Consider the following 14346-nt stretch of genomic DNA (forward strand, 5'->3'; position numbering starts at 1 on the left):
GAGAGGGATATGAGATAAACTGTCACATATATAAAGGGTTAATATGTGCAGCTTAGAGGGGAGAAGGGAGGGACTCCATTTTGTCTGCCGTATAACCATTTTTATACTAACACTGCCATTATGCTTTTTTAGTCTGATATTAACTAATCTTTTTACCCACTTAATGTTGGCTGCACTTATGAACTATCTATGTTCAGACATAGTTCCGGAATGAAGTAACAGGAAGTGTTGGCCAAGAAGGCACAAACTGAAATTTATGTACGGTCTCAGCACTTCAAGTATGAATTATGAGCTGTGCCCCTGTGCCCCTGTGCCCCTGTGCCCCTGTGCCCCTGTGCCCCTGTGCCCCTGTGCCCCAGACTGAGCAAACTATGAGTTCCCAAAATGTAACTTTCCATCTGTCACTTTAGAGATAAGCATAGAATAAGCATAGAATAAGGGAAGTAAAGCTTGGCACGTATTCACTTTTGTTCGCTCGCCTATAAAACCTGACTGTAACCTTTTAATAAACAGGAGAGGTTTTTGACAACGCTCACTGGTGTCCGACTCAATTACTTCTCCTCCGAGCTGCTCGTCTCCTTTTCCAGCGCCATAACAGTGGGGAAAAGGCCTCCCGGGGGGTGAGAAATCTATCCGAGTACTGGAGAAGATTCCTACGTATATGAAGTAGAGAATAATTATTAACAGGGTATGAGAAACTGTCACATATATAAAGGGTTAATATGTGCAGCTTAGAAGAGAGAAGGGAGAGGGGGATATGAGAAACCGTCACATATATAAAGGGTTAATATGTGCAGCTTAGAAGAGAGGAGGGGGATATGAGAGTGTCACATGTATAAAGGGTTAATATGTGCAGCTTAGAAGAGAGAAGGGAGGGGGGGATATGAGAAACTGTCACATATATAAAGGGTCAATATGTGCAGCACAGAGAAGGGAGAGGGGGATATGAGAGTGTCACATATATAAAGGGTTAATATGTGCAGCATAGAGAAGGGAGAGGGGGATACGAGAAACCGTCACATGTATAAAGGGTTAATATGTGCAGCTTAGAGGAGAGAAGGGAGAGGGGGATATGAGAAACCGTCACATATATAAAGGGTTAATATGTGCAGCTTAGAAGAGAGAAGGGAGAGGGGGATATGAGAAACTGTCACATATATAAAGGGTCAATATGTGCAGCATAGAGAAGGGAGAGGGGGATATGAGAAACCGTCACATGTATAAAGGGTTAATATGTGCAGCTTAGAGGAGAGAAGGGAGAGGGGGATATGAGAAACCGTCACATATATAAGGGGTTAATATGTGCAGCTTAGAAGAGAGAAGGGAGAGAGGGATATGAGAAACTGTCACATATATAAAGGGTTAATATGTGCAGCTTAGAGAAGGGAGAGGGGGATATGAGAGACACTGTCACATATATAAAGGGTTAATATGTGCAGCTTAGAGGGGAGAAGGGAGAGGGGGATATGAGAGTGTCACACGTATAAAGGGTTAATATGTGCAGCTTAGACGGGAGAAGGGAGAGGGGGATATGAGAAACTGTCACATATATAAAGGGTTAATATGTGCAGCTTAGAGAAGGGAGAGGGGGGTATGAGAAACGGTCACATATATAAAGGGTTAATATGTGCAGCTTAGAGGGGAGAAGGGAGAGGGGGATATGAGAGACACTGTCACATATATAAAGGGTTAATATGTGCAGCTTAGAGAAGGGAGAGGGGGGTATGAGAGTGTCACATGTATAAAGGGTTAATATGTGCAGCATAGAGAAGGGAGAGGGGGTATGAGAAACTGTCACATATATAAAGGGTTAATATGTGCAGCTTAGAGGGGAGAAGGGAGAGGGGGTATGAGAAACTGTCACATATATAAAGGGTTAATATGTGCAGCTTAGAGAGAAGGGAGAGGGGGATATGAGAAACGGTCACATATATAAAGGGTTAATATGTGCAGCATAGAGAGGGGGGTATGAGAAACTGTCACATATATAAAGGGTTAATATGTGCAGCTTAGAAGAGAGAAGGGAGAGGGGGGTATGAGAAACTGTCACATATATAAAGGGTTAATATGTGCAGCTTAGAGAGAAGGGAGAGGGGGATATGAGAAACGGTCACATATATAAAGGGTTAATATGTGCAGCTTAGAGGGGAGAAGGGAGAGGGGGGTATGAGAAACGGTCACATATATAAAGGGTTAATATGTGCAGCTTAGAGGGGAGAAGGGAGAGGGGGATATGAGAGACACTGTCACATATATAAAGGGTTAATATGTGCAGCTTAGAGAAGGGAGAGGGGGGTATGAGAGTGTCACATGTATAAAGGGTTAATATGTGCAGCATAGAGAAGGGAGAGGGGGTATGAGAAACTGTCACATATATAAAGGGTTAATATGTGCAGCTTAGAGGGGAGAAGGGAGAGGGGGGTATGAGAAACGGTCACATATATAAAGGGTTAATATGTGCAGCTTAGAGAAGGGAGAGGGGGATATGAGACTGTCACATATATAAAGGGTTAATATGTGCAGCTTAGAAGGGAGAGGGGGATATGAGAGTGTCACATATATAAAGGGTTAATATGTGCAGCTTAGAGAAGGGAGAGGGGGGTATGAGAGACACTGTCACATATATAAAGGGTTAATATGTGCAGCTTAGAGGGGAGAAGGGAGAGGGGGTATGAGAGTGTCACATATATAAAGGGTTAATATGTGCAGCTTAGAGAAGGGAGAGGGGGGTATGAGAGTGTCACATATATAAAGGGTTAATATGTGCAGCTTAGAGGGGAGAAGGGAGAGGGGGTATGAGAGACACTGTCACATATATAAAGGGTTAATATGTGCAGCTTAGAGGGGAGAAGGGAGAGGGGGTATGAGAGTGTCACATATATAAAGGGTTAATATGTGCAGCTTAGAGGGGAGAAGGGAGAGGGGGTATGAGAGTGTCACATATATAAAGGGTTTCATCAAAGCACAGGAGGGAAGCATATTTCAGAGAGAGAAGAACTAGCTGTGAAGGGTTCAGCATTCCCTTTGACTCGGGATCTGCGTTGTGCTTAGCCGGGCAGACATCCAGATACCACGGTGTACAAGCAGCACACGCCACGGAAGGGAGACACGCCAGGGAGCGCGCCGCTCGTAATTGCAGGCATGGCAACGGGGCCCTAGCAGCTGAGAGATTAGGAACTCCGCCGGCTACCTCCAGCAGGAGAGCGTGAGCAAAGTACACACACACACACACACACACACACACACACACACACACACACACACACACAACTAGGGCCGATTCCAGGAATCGTTACAGCTGGCTGATCCCAACGCAGCAGACATCGTGTGTACAGGAGAACACAAGCTTTGCTAGCGGGGGAAAACAACCCCCACATATCTACTAAACCCCGCTATTCCCCAAGTCCTCATACCGTAGGGTGACCAGACGTCCCGCTTTTCGGGATTGTGTCCAGGTAATTTTTTGTTTGCCATGCTGTTGGCCCACACCGATTGTGAATGCACTGCCGCCAAAAAACGATCGCCCTTGCGTCCCGCGGCAAGAACCGATCAGGCGGCGCGTGCTCCAGCGGGTCTCGCCGGGCAGACGATCGGTGTGGATTGCAATCAAAAATAATAAACAGCACTCGCAATGATAGATGGGTGTATATAAAGCGGGGTGCCGTGGGCTAGAGGGGGCCCAATCCCTCTCAAACACAATACACAACACTGAAAAAAATCCAGCACTCCCTATATAACGGAATCACAATCACTGGCACACGAAGAGAGCCAAAAACACATAGGTAGGATCACATATGGGGTGTGGGGGAGGATTGTGGGATAAAGGAAAAAAGGGCAAGGTGGGAGAAAAAAGGGGGAAAAGGAAGAGGGGGGGCAAAACAACATAAAAAGTGGGTCTAAATGGGGAGTGCAGGGGGGCAACGTTTCGGGGATTAACCCTTAGGCCCGTTCCCCTCAGTCCCAGGGGGACAAGAGGGTACTTCCCTAGCCCCACAACCCACAAAAACAGGTACTAGCCCCAGATAAAAACAAGAGAAAACCCTCCACGAATTCTGACCAATATAGTGATTAAATCAACATACAGTATCCCTAATCTTAATGACAAAAGTAAATCCTCTATTCAACCTGGGTGTGAAGAAAGTATGAGAGAGAATATGCAGCGAGCGAAACGCACTGCGCAAACAGCAACAAAACGAGAGAGAATATGCAGCGAGCGAAACGCACTGCGCAAACAGCAACAAAACGAGAGAGAATATGCAGCGAGCGAAACGCACTGCGCAAACAGCAACAAAACGAGAGAGAATATGCAGCGAGCGAAACGCACTGCGCAAACAGCAACAAAACGAGAGAGAATATGCAGCGAGCGAAACGCACTGCGCAAACAGCAACAAAACGAGAGAGAATATGCAGCGAGCGCAACGCACTGCGCAAACAGCAACAAAACGAGAGAGAATATGCAGCGAGCGCAACGCACTGTGCAAACAGCAACAAAACGAAAGAGAATATGCAGCGAGCGCAACGCACTGCGCAAACAGCAACAAAACGAGAGAGAATATGCAGCGAGCGCAACGCACTGCGCAAACAGCAACAAAACGAGAGAGAATATGCAGCGAGCGCAACGCACTGCGCAAACAGCAACAAAACATGAGAGAATATGCAGCGAGCGAAACGCACTGTGCATCAGCAACAAAACGAGAGAGAATATGTAGCGAGCGCAACGCACTGTGCAAACAGCAACAAAACGAGAGAGAATATGCAGCGAGCGCAACGCACTGCGCAAACAGCAACAAAACGAGAGAGAATATGCAGCGAGCGCAACGCACTGCGCAAACAGCAACAAAACGAGAGAGAATATGCAGCGAGCGCAACGCACTGTGCAAACAGCAACAAAACGAAAGAGAATATGCAGCGAGCGCAACGCACTGCGCAAACAGCAACAAAACGAGAGAGAATATGCAGCGAGCGCAACGCACTGTGCAAACAGCAACAAAACGAAAGAGAATATGCAGCGAGCGCAACGCACTGTGCAAACAGCAACAAAACGAGAGAGAATATGCAGCGAGCGCAACGCACTGTGCAAACAGCAACAAAACGAGAGAGAATATGCAGCGAGCGCAACGCACTGCGCAAACAGCAACAAAACGAGAGAGAATATGCAGCGAGCGCAACGCACTGTGCAAACAGCAACAAAACATGAGAATATGCAGCGAGCGCAACGCACTGTGCAAACAGCAACAAAACGAGAGAGAATATGCAGCGAGCGCAACGCACTGCGCAAACAGCAACAAAACGAGAGAGAATATGCAGCGAGCGCAACGCACTGTGCAAACAGCAACAAAACATGAGAGAGAATATGCAGCGAGCGCAACGCACTGCGCAAACAGCAACAAAACATGAGAGAATATGCAGCGAGCGAAACGCACTGCGCAAACAGCAACAAAACGAGAGAGAATATGTAGCGAGCGCAACGCACTGTGCAAACAGCAACAAAACGAGAGAGAATATGTAGCGAGCGCAACGCACTGCGCAAACAGCAACAAAACGAGAGAGAATATGTAGCGAGCGCAACGCACTGTGCATCAGCAACAAAACGAGAGAGAATATGCAGCGAGCGCAACGCACTGTGCAAACAGCAACAAAACGAGAGAGAATATGCAGCGAGCGAAACGCACTGCGCAAACAGCAACAAAACGAGAGAGAATATGCAGCGAGCGCAACGCACTGTGCAAACAGCAACAAAACGAGAGAGAATATGCAGCGAGCGCAACGCACTGCGCAAACAGCAACAAAACGAGAGAGAATATGCAGCGAGCGCAACGCACTGTGCAAACAGCAACAAAACGAGAGAGAATATGCAGCGAGCGAAACGCACTGCGCAAACAGCAACAAAACGAGAGAGAATATGCAGCGAGCGAAACGCACTGTGCAAACAGCAACAAAACATGAGAGAATATGCAGCGAGCGAAACGCACTGTGCAAACAGCAACAAAACGAGAGAGAATATGCAGCGAGCGCAACGCACTGCGCAAACAGCAACAAAACATGAGAGAATATGCAGCGAGCGAAACGCACTGTGCAAACAGCAACAAAACATGAGAATATGCAGCGAGCGCAACGCACTGTGCAAACAGCAACAAAACATGAGAATATGCAGCGAGCGAAACGCACTGTGCAAACAGCAACAAAACATGAGAGAATATGCAGCGAGCGCAACGCACTGCGCAAACAGCAACAAAACGAGAGAGAATATGTAGCGAGCGCAACGCACTGTGCAAACAGCAACAAAACGAGAGAGAATATGCAGCGAGCGCAACGCACTGTGCATCAGCAACAAAACGAGAGAGAATATGTAGCGAGCGCAACGCACTGTGCAAACAGCAACAAAACGAGAGAGAATATGCAGCGAGCGCAACGCACTGTGCATCAGCAACAAAACGAGAGAGAATATGCAGCGAGCGAAACGCACTGTGCAAACAGCAACAAAACGAGAGAGAATATGCAGCGAGCGAAACGCACTGCGCAAACAGCAACAAAACACAGGATGCAGTTCAAGGCGTAAGTAATATAACACAATTCAAACCAAACCGTCCTCAGTTAAATAGGCCAAACGAGCCTGCTCCTCATTCCAGAGTGTCTGTGATCCTACCTAGGTGTTTTTGGCTCTCTTCGTGTGGCGTTGTATGTTTTTTGATTCCTTTGTGCACTTATAAAATCTCTATTGGTCCTATGCCAGTGATTGTGATTTCATTATATAGGGAGTGCTGGATTTTTTTCGGTGTTGTGATCGGTGCGGATTGTCCGCGCATGCGGTCGGTTCTGGCCGTTCACGCAGTTGTCACGGGTTTTCACTCTGACGAAATGGTCACCCTAGAACAATAATAATAGCAATGTTCTTGTGTAGCGCTGCTAGTTTTACGTAGCGCTTTACAGAGACATTTTGCAGGCACAGTCCCTGCCCCGTGGAGCTTACAATCTATGTTTTTGGTGCCTGAAGAAAAGGGAGATAAAGTGACCAAGGACACAAGGAGCCGACCCCGGGAATTGAACCATGTTCCCCTGATTCACACTCAGTGCCAGTCAGTGTCTCTACTCACTGAGCCGCTATCCTACAGCTCACTCACTTGCAGGTGTCCTATGCATATTACTAACTAGTTATTATGTTACTGTATCTACTATATTTGGGACAGTTGTGTCTGGACGCTCTACATTTTGACACCTCAAGATATCGTAGCCACATGTTGCATGATGGGTTCTGAGATGAAGGAGAAGGTTGCTGTCTGTTTAGATACAATGAACATGTGATATCCCTGATGACATCAGCAATGATATAACTGATGACATCACAAATGACCACATATAACATGGAAACCACCGGTCTGTAGGAACCTGGGATCCAGTTTAGCAATATCGAAACCTTCCCTTAGATTGCATGTATACGTACTCGGACACGGTAACCAAACTCCTGGTGTGCCTGCAGCTTCCAGAACAAAGCCAGGAATACGGATGCACCGTCCAACCTTCCAGATACAACGCGAGACATTTGATCATACAAATAAACAATAAAAACGGATTTGCGGATATATTTATGCCCCGCGTCGCCCCTGCGTCACGCCCCATTATAGGAATGAACGATTACCCGATTGACGCGTGGTAAAGAAATAAGTGAACAGTAACCCCTTCACTTCCAAGTCATTTTTATTAAAAGGGTGGCCACCTCGTCATGTTATCCTATGAAACAGCTCGCTGCCGGCAGCTCACGCCGGTCCTGCTTGAGTGCGTGCGTCGGTTCGGTAAGAGATGCCTATATAATAAGAGTGACGGTCGTGTTTCCTGGATTAGGGAGGGGGTCCTCTCTGGGGGGCGTCCTGTGGTAGGACGAGGCTGGAGTCTCTCCATCCTCAGGATTACGCTCTGCGGTGTCTGGGGGAAGAGAGCAGAATCTCGTCTCACCGACCCAAAGAGGGAGACGCAATTTCCCGGAGCGCGCCGCCTTGTACTAAAATCGGCATTACTGCTCCTTCAGAAGCAGCGGCCACCAACAGGTCACGTTTTAAGGATATCCCTGCTTCAGCACAGGTGGCTCAATCGATGACTGAGCCACCTGTGCTTAAGTGGCTGTCTTCGACTGAGCCACCTGTGCTGAAGCAGGGATATCCTTAAAACCTGGCCGGTTGGTGGCCCTTGAGTACTGGAGTTGGCCACTCCTTTTCTAAACCAATCTCATTAGCAGGTCCTGTGGATATACAGATGGCGACGCCATTATTATGGCGCTTGGTTGGGTTAATTCTGCAATAACCCCTTCACTGCAGGGGGGGGGGGGTGTCTGCAACCTTATTGGTAAGGGGTTAACCTGTGTCACATCAGGACAACCTTTCAAGTTGTTGGCTGGGTTGGGATTGCAATGAGGCACTTTAGTAGCTTGTTTACCATCATCCGTGGTGTTTCCAGTGTTAAGGCATAAGAGACATGCTGGAACCTGCCTCTGCCTTATAGTGGGGGAATTAAAAGTACAGCCTGTGGGAGAAGAGGAGAGCGAGAGAAGGAAGGAGAGGAGGGGTCAGAGAAAAAAGGAGGAGAGGGGGGATATGAGGAAAAAGAGGGACAGGGGAAAATGACCGAGACAGGTATAAGAGAGATAGGAGAGAAAGGAGGGAGAGGAGGGATGTGTGAGAGAAAGGCGAGAAAGGGGGGGTGTGTGAGAGAAAGGAGGGAGAGGGGGGGGGGTGAGAGAAAGGAGGGAGAGGGGGGGGGTGAGAGAAAGGAGGGAGAGGAGGGATGTGTGAGAGAAAGGCGAGAAAGGGGGGGGTGTGAGAGAAAGGAGGGAGAGGGGGGGGTGTGAGAGAAAGGAGGGAGAGGGGGGATGCGAGAATGGAGGGAGAGGGGGGGATGAGAGAAAAAGGAGGGAGAGGGGGGATGCGAGAGAGAAAGGAGGGAGAGGGGGATGAGAGAGAAAGGAGGGAGAGGGGGATAAGAGAGAAATGAGAGAGAGGAGAGAAAGTAGGGAGAGAGGGGATTTAGTGAAGGAAGGAGATGTTGATATTTTGTTTGAAACACATTAAGGGTACTAGCTGAGAGACCCGGCGTTGCCCGGGATGTAACGTTCCCGTTCCTCTCTCTCTCCTCTCTCCTTCCCCCTCTCTCTGTTTGTCCCCCATTCACATCAATCCAGTCCCCCCCTCCCTCCTTTACAGCTCTGTTTGTCCCCCTTTACAGCTTCATGCAGTGTGTGCGTCAGTCATTGTGTGTGTGTGTGCGCGCGCGCGTCAGTGAGTCTGACGCAGAAACACAAACACACACACAGACTGACGCACACACACACACAGTCAGTGTGTGCGTGTGTGCCTCAGTCAGTGTGTGCGCGTCAGTCAGTGTGTGTCAGTGTGTGCGCGTCAGTCAGTGTGTGTCAGTGTGTGCGCGTCAGTCAGTGTGTGTCAGTGTGTGCGCGTCAGTCAGTCAGTGTGTGTCAGTCAGTGTGTGTCAGTCAGTGTGTGTCAGTCAGTGTGTGTCAGTCAGTGTGTGTCAGTCAGTGTGTGTCCGTGTGTGTGTGTGTCCGTGTGTGTGTGTGTCCGTGTGTGTGTGTGTCCGTGTGTGTGTGTGTCCGTGTGTGTGTGTGTCCGTGTGTGTGTGTGTCCGTGTGTGTGTGTCCGTGTGTGTGTGTCCGCCAGTCTGTGTGTGTGTGTGTGTGCGCGTCAGTCAGTGTGTGTGCGCGTCAGTCAGTGTGTGTGCGCGTGTGTGTTTGTGTGCGTGCGTCAGTCAGGGTGTGCGTGCGTGCGTCAGTCAGGGTGTGTGTGCGTGCATTAGTCAGGGTGTGTGTGCGTGCGTTAGTCAGGGTGTGTGTCCGTGTGCGTTAGTCAGGGGTGTGTGCGTGCGTCAGTCATGGGTGTGTGCTTGCACGTGGCAGGCAGTCAGTGTGTGTGTGTGTGTGTGTGCACGTCAGTCACTCGGTGTGTGTGTGTGTGTGTGCGTCAGTAAGGGGTTGTGTGTGCGCGCGTGGCAGACAGTCAGTATGTGTGTCTCAGGTGTGTGCGTTAGTCAGGGTGTGTGTACGCGGGCGCCATTCAGTGTGTCAGCCAGTCAGTGTGTGTGTGTGTGTGTGCTCCAGTCAGTGTGTGTGTGTGTGTGTGTGTCAGTCAGGGTTGTGTGAGTGCGGCTGTCAGGGGTTGCGTGCATGAGTCAGTGTGTGTGTGTGCGTGCGTCATTCAGTGTGTGCATGCGTCAGTCAGGGTGTGTGTGCGTGCGTCAGTCAGGGTGTGTGTGCGTGCGTGCGTCAGTCAGGGTGTGTGTGCGTGTGTGCGTCAGTCAGGGTGTGTGTGCGTGCGTCAGTCAGGGTGTGTGTGCGTGCGTCAGTCAGGGTGTGTGTGCGTGCGTCAGTCAGGGTGTGTGTGCGTGCGTGCGTCAGTCAGGGTGTGTGTGCGTGTGTGCGTCAGTCAGGGTGTGTGTGCGTGCGTCAGTCAGGGTGTGTGTGCGTGCGTGCGTCAGTCAGGGTGTGTGTGCGTGCGTCAGTCAGGGTGTGTGTGCGTGCGTCAGTCAGGGTGTGTGTGCGTGCGTCAGTCAGGGTTTGTGTGCGTGCGCCAGTCAGGGGGTGTGTGCGTGTGTCAGTCAGGGGGTGTGTGCGTGCGTCAGTCAGGGGGTGTGTGCGTGCGTCAGTCAGGGGGTGTGTGCGTGCGTCAGTCAGGGGGTGTGTGCGTGCGTCAGTCAGGGGGTGTGCGCGTGCGTCAGTCAGGGGGTGTGCGCGTGCGTCAGTCAGGGGGTGTGCGCGTGCGTCAGTCAGGGGGTGTGTGCGTGCGTCAGTCAGGGGGTGTGTGCGTGCGTCAGTCAGGGGGTGTGTGCGTGCGTCAGTCAGGGGGTGTGTGCGTGCGTCAGTCAGGGTGTGTGTGCGTGCGTCAGTCAGGGGGTGTGTGCGTGCGTCAGTCAGGGGGTGTGTGCGTGCGTCAGTCAGGGGGTGTGTGCGTGCGCCAGTCAGGGGGTGTGTGCGTGCGCCAGTCAGGGGGTGTGTGCGTGCGTCAGTCAGGGGGTGTGTGCGTGCGTCAGTCAGGGGGTGTGTGCGTGCGCCAGTCAGGGGGTGTGTGCGTGCGTCAGTCAGGGGGTGTGTGCGTGCGCCAGTCAGGGGGTGTGTGCGTGCGTCAGTCAGGGGGTGTGTGCGTGCGTCAGTCAGGGGGTGTGTGCGTGCGTCAGTCAGGGGGTGTGTGCGTGCGTCAGTCAGGGGGTGTGTGCGTGCGTCAGTCAGGGGGTGTGTGCGTGCGCCAGTCAGGGGGTGTGTGCGTGCGTCAGTCATGGGGTGTGTGCGTGCGTCAGTCATCGGGTGTGTGCGTGCGTCAGTCATCGGGTGTGTGCGTGCGTCAGTCATCGGGTGTGTGCGTGCGTCAGTCAGGGTGTGTGTGCGTGCGTCAGTCATGGGGTATGTGCGTGCGTGCGTCAGTCAGGGTGTGTGCGTGCGTCAGTCAGGGGGTGTGTGCGTGCGTCAGTCATGGGGTGTGTGCGTGCGTCAGTCATGGGGTGTGTGCGTGCGTCAGTCATGGGGTGTGTGCGTGCGTCAGTCATGGGGTGTGTGCGTGCGTCAGTCATGGGGTGTGTGCGTGCGTCAGTCAGGGGGTGTGTGCGTGCGTCAGTCATGGGGTGTGTGCGTGCGCTTGGCAGGCAGGCGGTGTGTGTGTGTGCACGTCAGTGACTGTGAGTGCGCGTCAGTAAGGGGTTGTGTGTGTGCGCGTGGCAGTCAGTCAGTGCTTGTGTGTGCGTCAGTCAGTATGTGTGTCTCAGGTGTGTGCGTTAGTCAGTGTGTGCGCGCGCCAGTCAGTGTGTGTGTACCTCCTTGCGGCAGCCGGTGGTCCCGGCCGCAGGGGGGGTTGTGGGGGGGGGGGGGGGTTACCTCCTTGCGCCACCCGGTGCTCCCGGCTCGGCCGCGGGGGGGGGGGGGGGGGTGGGAGGGTTAACTGCTTGCTGGCGCTCCCGGCGGTAATACGGTGCCCCGATGAGAAGAGCCGAGTGGGCAGGCGGCGGGAGTTTTGCTGGCGGCGTGTCGAGAGGTGAGGTGGAGGAGGCTTGGCGCCGGAGAGGCTGAGGTTTGCGGTGAGGGGTGGCGGGGGGTTTGCGGTGAGGAGGGCGGGGGGGTTGCGGTGAGGGGAGGCTGGGGTTTGCGGTGAGGCGGGGAGTTTGCGGTGAGGGGGGCACAGGGGTGTGTGTGAGACACTGTTAGAGCACACCAGCCAATGAGAGGTGTGAAGGGCAGGGGTAGGGGTGAAGGGCAGGGGGGTTGAAGGACAGGGGTAGGGGGTTTGAAGGACAGGGGTAGGGGGGGTTGAAGGGCAGGGGTAGGGGGGGTGAAGGGCAGGGGTAGGGGGGGTGAAGGGCAGGGGTAGGGGGGGGTGAAGGATAGGGGGGTGAAGGGTAGGGGGGGGGTGAAGGGCAGGGGTAGGGGGGTGAAGGGCAGGGGTAGGGGGGGTGAAGGGCAGGGGTAGGGGGGGGTGAAGGGCAGGGGTAGGGGGGGTGAAGGGCAGGGGTAGGGGGGGTGAAGGGCAGGGGTAGGGGGGGGTGAAGGATAGGGGGGTGAAGGGTAGGGGGGGTGAAGGGCAGGGGTAGGGGGGTGAAGGGCAGGGGTAGGGGGGGGGTGAAGGGCAGGAGAGGGGGGGGGTGAAGGGCAGGGGTAGGGGGGGGTGAAGGGCAGGGGTAGGGTGAAGGGCAGGGGTAGGGGAGCGGTGAAGGGCAGGGGTAGGGGGGGGTGAAGGTGGGGAGGTAGCGCCGGGGAGGTAAGGGAGCGCCGGGGAGGTAGCGCCGGGGAGGTAAGGTAGCGCCGGGGAGGTAAGGGAGCGTTGGCGGCTGGGTTAGGAGGGCCGCGCTTCCCCTCCGTCCGGGAGCCGGTGCAGGGCGGCGCACGTGATGGGGGGGAGGCAGACGGACTGTGTGTGTGTGTGTCTCTCTCCTTTGGCCCGTCACTCCGCCTCAGGCCAATGAGAGGTGTGCGGGGGCGGGCGGGCCAAGGGACCAATCTCATTGGCCTGAGGCGGAGTGACGGACCCAAGGGCCAATGCGATTGCCGCTAGGGACAGGGAACACAGTACAGACAGGGAGATATACATACAACGGTTTCAGAAATATATAGATTGGTGGGTGGCTCAGTGGAAACAGCAAGAAATCCTTAAAATCACTGAAAGAGTAGTGCATGCATGGAACAGCTCCCCAGCAGAAATGACTGCAGTAGAAAACTAAAGCGGTTCAGAAGAGAGAGACAAGGGGAATCTTAAATATGGGAAAATGCCAAATTGGTTCTGAGGGGTCACCGCCGGCAGGAGACTGTGCAGACCGCGTAAACCGCGAGATCCTACGCTGCGGGCAACTCGTGTATGTTCTCTGCTTCTGCGCGTCTCGGACTGCGAGGGGGAGAGAAACCAATTCCACGGATTGCTCCTGTCCGCTAATCCCCCTCCCCCGAACCGGTGGATAAATTCCACCGTTGCCGCCACGTGGAGAGGCGAAACCCCCGACTGGAGCCCTGCACACATGTTTATGGCATTGTGTGGAAAGGGAAGTGACCTTTGCCCCCCCCCCCCTCACCCTCCTGCCGACAGGCGGGGGGAGGGGGGATTAACCCTTTGCCATTAGAGGGACTCACAATGGTTAGAGACACGAGGGCAGAATGTTCCACGTGGCCCGTGACGTGGCTGCGTGGTATCTGCCTCAAATAAAAAAAAAGGTAACCTTCTGCATCACTGGCCACGTGTCCCGCCTCATACCACGCCGGCTACGAATCGCAGGCGACACGCTCGCGGCCTCTTCCTCTATGGTCTTAGATCCTCTAGGTTTTGACGAGAAATACACAGCCACGCACGGTTGTTATGGTGGGGTAACGCACCGCTGGCCTCTTTTATAAAGGGATCAACAAATGGTTTTCCTTTGCCTTGGGCTCGGACGCCGTATCCCCCCCCCCCCCCCATACCTGTGAATGATCGCTTGCATCAGGGCTCGACAACTGGCGGCCTACAAACGCCCTTGAGGTGGCCCCTTGGCCGCTCTGCCCCTGCTACATTTCATACTAGTGACTTATGCGGCTCATCTTTAAATGCAGCCCCCACCACATTGCCGTACGCTTGTGGCCATTCTGCGGCTGGATGTTTTCTGATCGGTAGCCCCCCTTTGGGAGAGCTGGCCGAGCAGCCCCCGTCTGACAGAATGCGGGTTCTGGCATCTTTGAAGGCATTACCATGGCAACTGAACTGGGTATCAATCAGAGCCTCGTTCCGTGAGCGCTGAAGGACCCTCTCTGCTATTTCTCATTATCCTCCACTTGTAAACCATAAAGGAAGCAATGTGGCTCTGCGAGCTGCAGGCTGCTTTGCATTAACCCCGTTGCTG

The 14346-nt window shown here is 52.9% G+C and overlaps 1 long non-coding RNA gene across 1 annotated transcript; it reads right to left on the bottom strand.

Annotated features, from left to right (window-relative positions):
* Nucleotides 1-7677: 7677 nt before the first annotated feature.
* Nucleotides 7678-14346, bottom strand: LOC142472646 (uncharacterized). The gene is made up of 2 exons (XR_012789793.1): nucleotides 13931-14346; nucleotides 7678-7920 (listed from the first exon to the last, which is right to left on the bottom strand). It is a non-coding gene; the product is annotated as an uncharacterized LOC142472646 (long non-coding RNA).

The sequence above is a fragment of the Ascaphus truei genome, chromosome 22 (genome assembly GCF_040206685.1).
Source record: "Ascaphus truei isolate aAscTru1 chromosome 22, aAscTru1.hap1, whole genome shotgun sequence".
Classification (NCBI taxonomy): domain Eukaryota; kingdom Metazoa; phylum Chordata; class Amphibia; order Anura; family Ascaphidae; genus Ascaphus; species Ascaphus truei.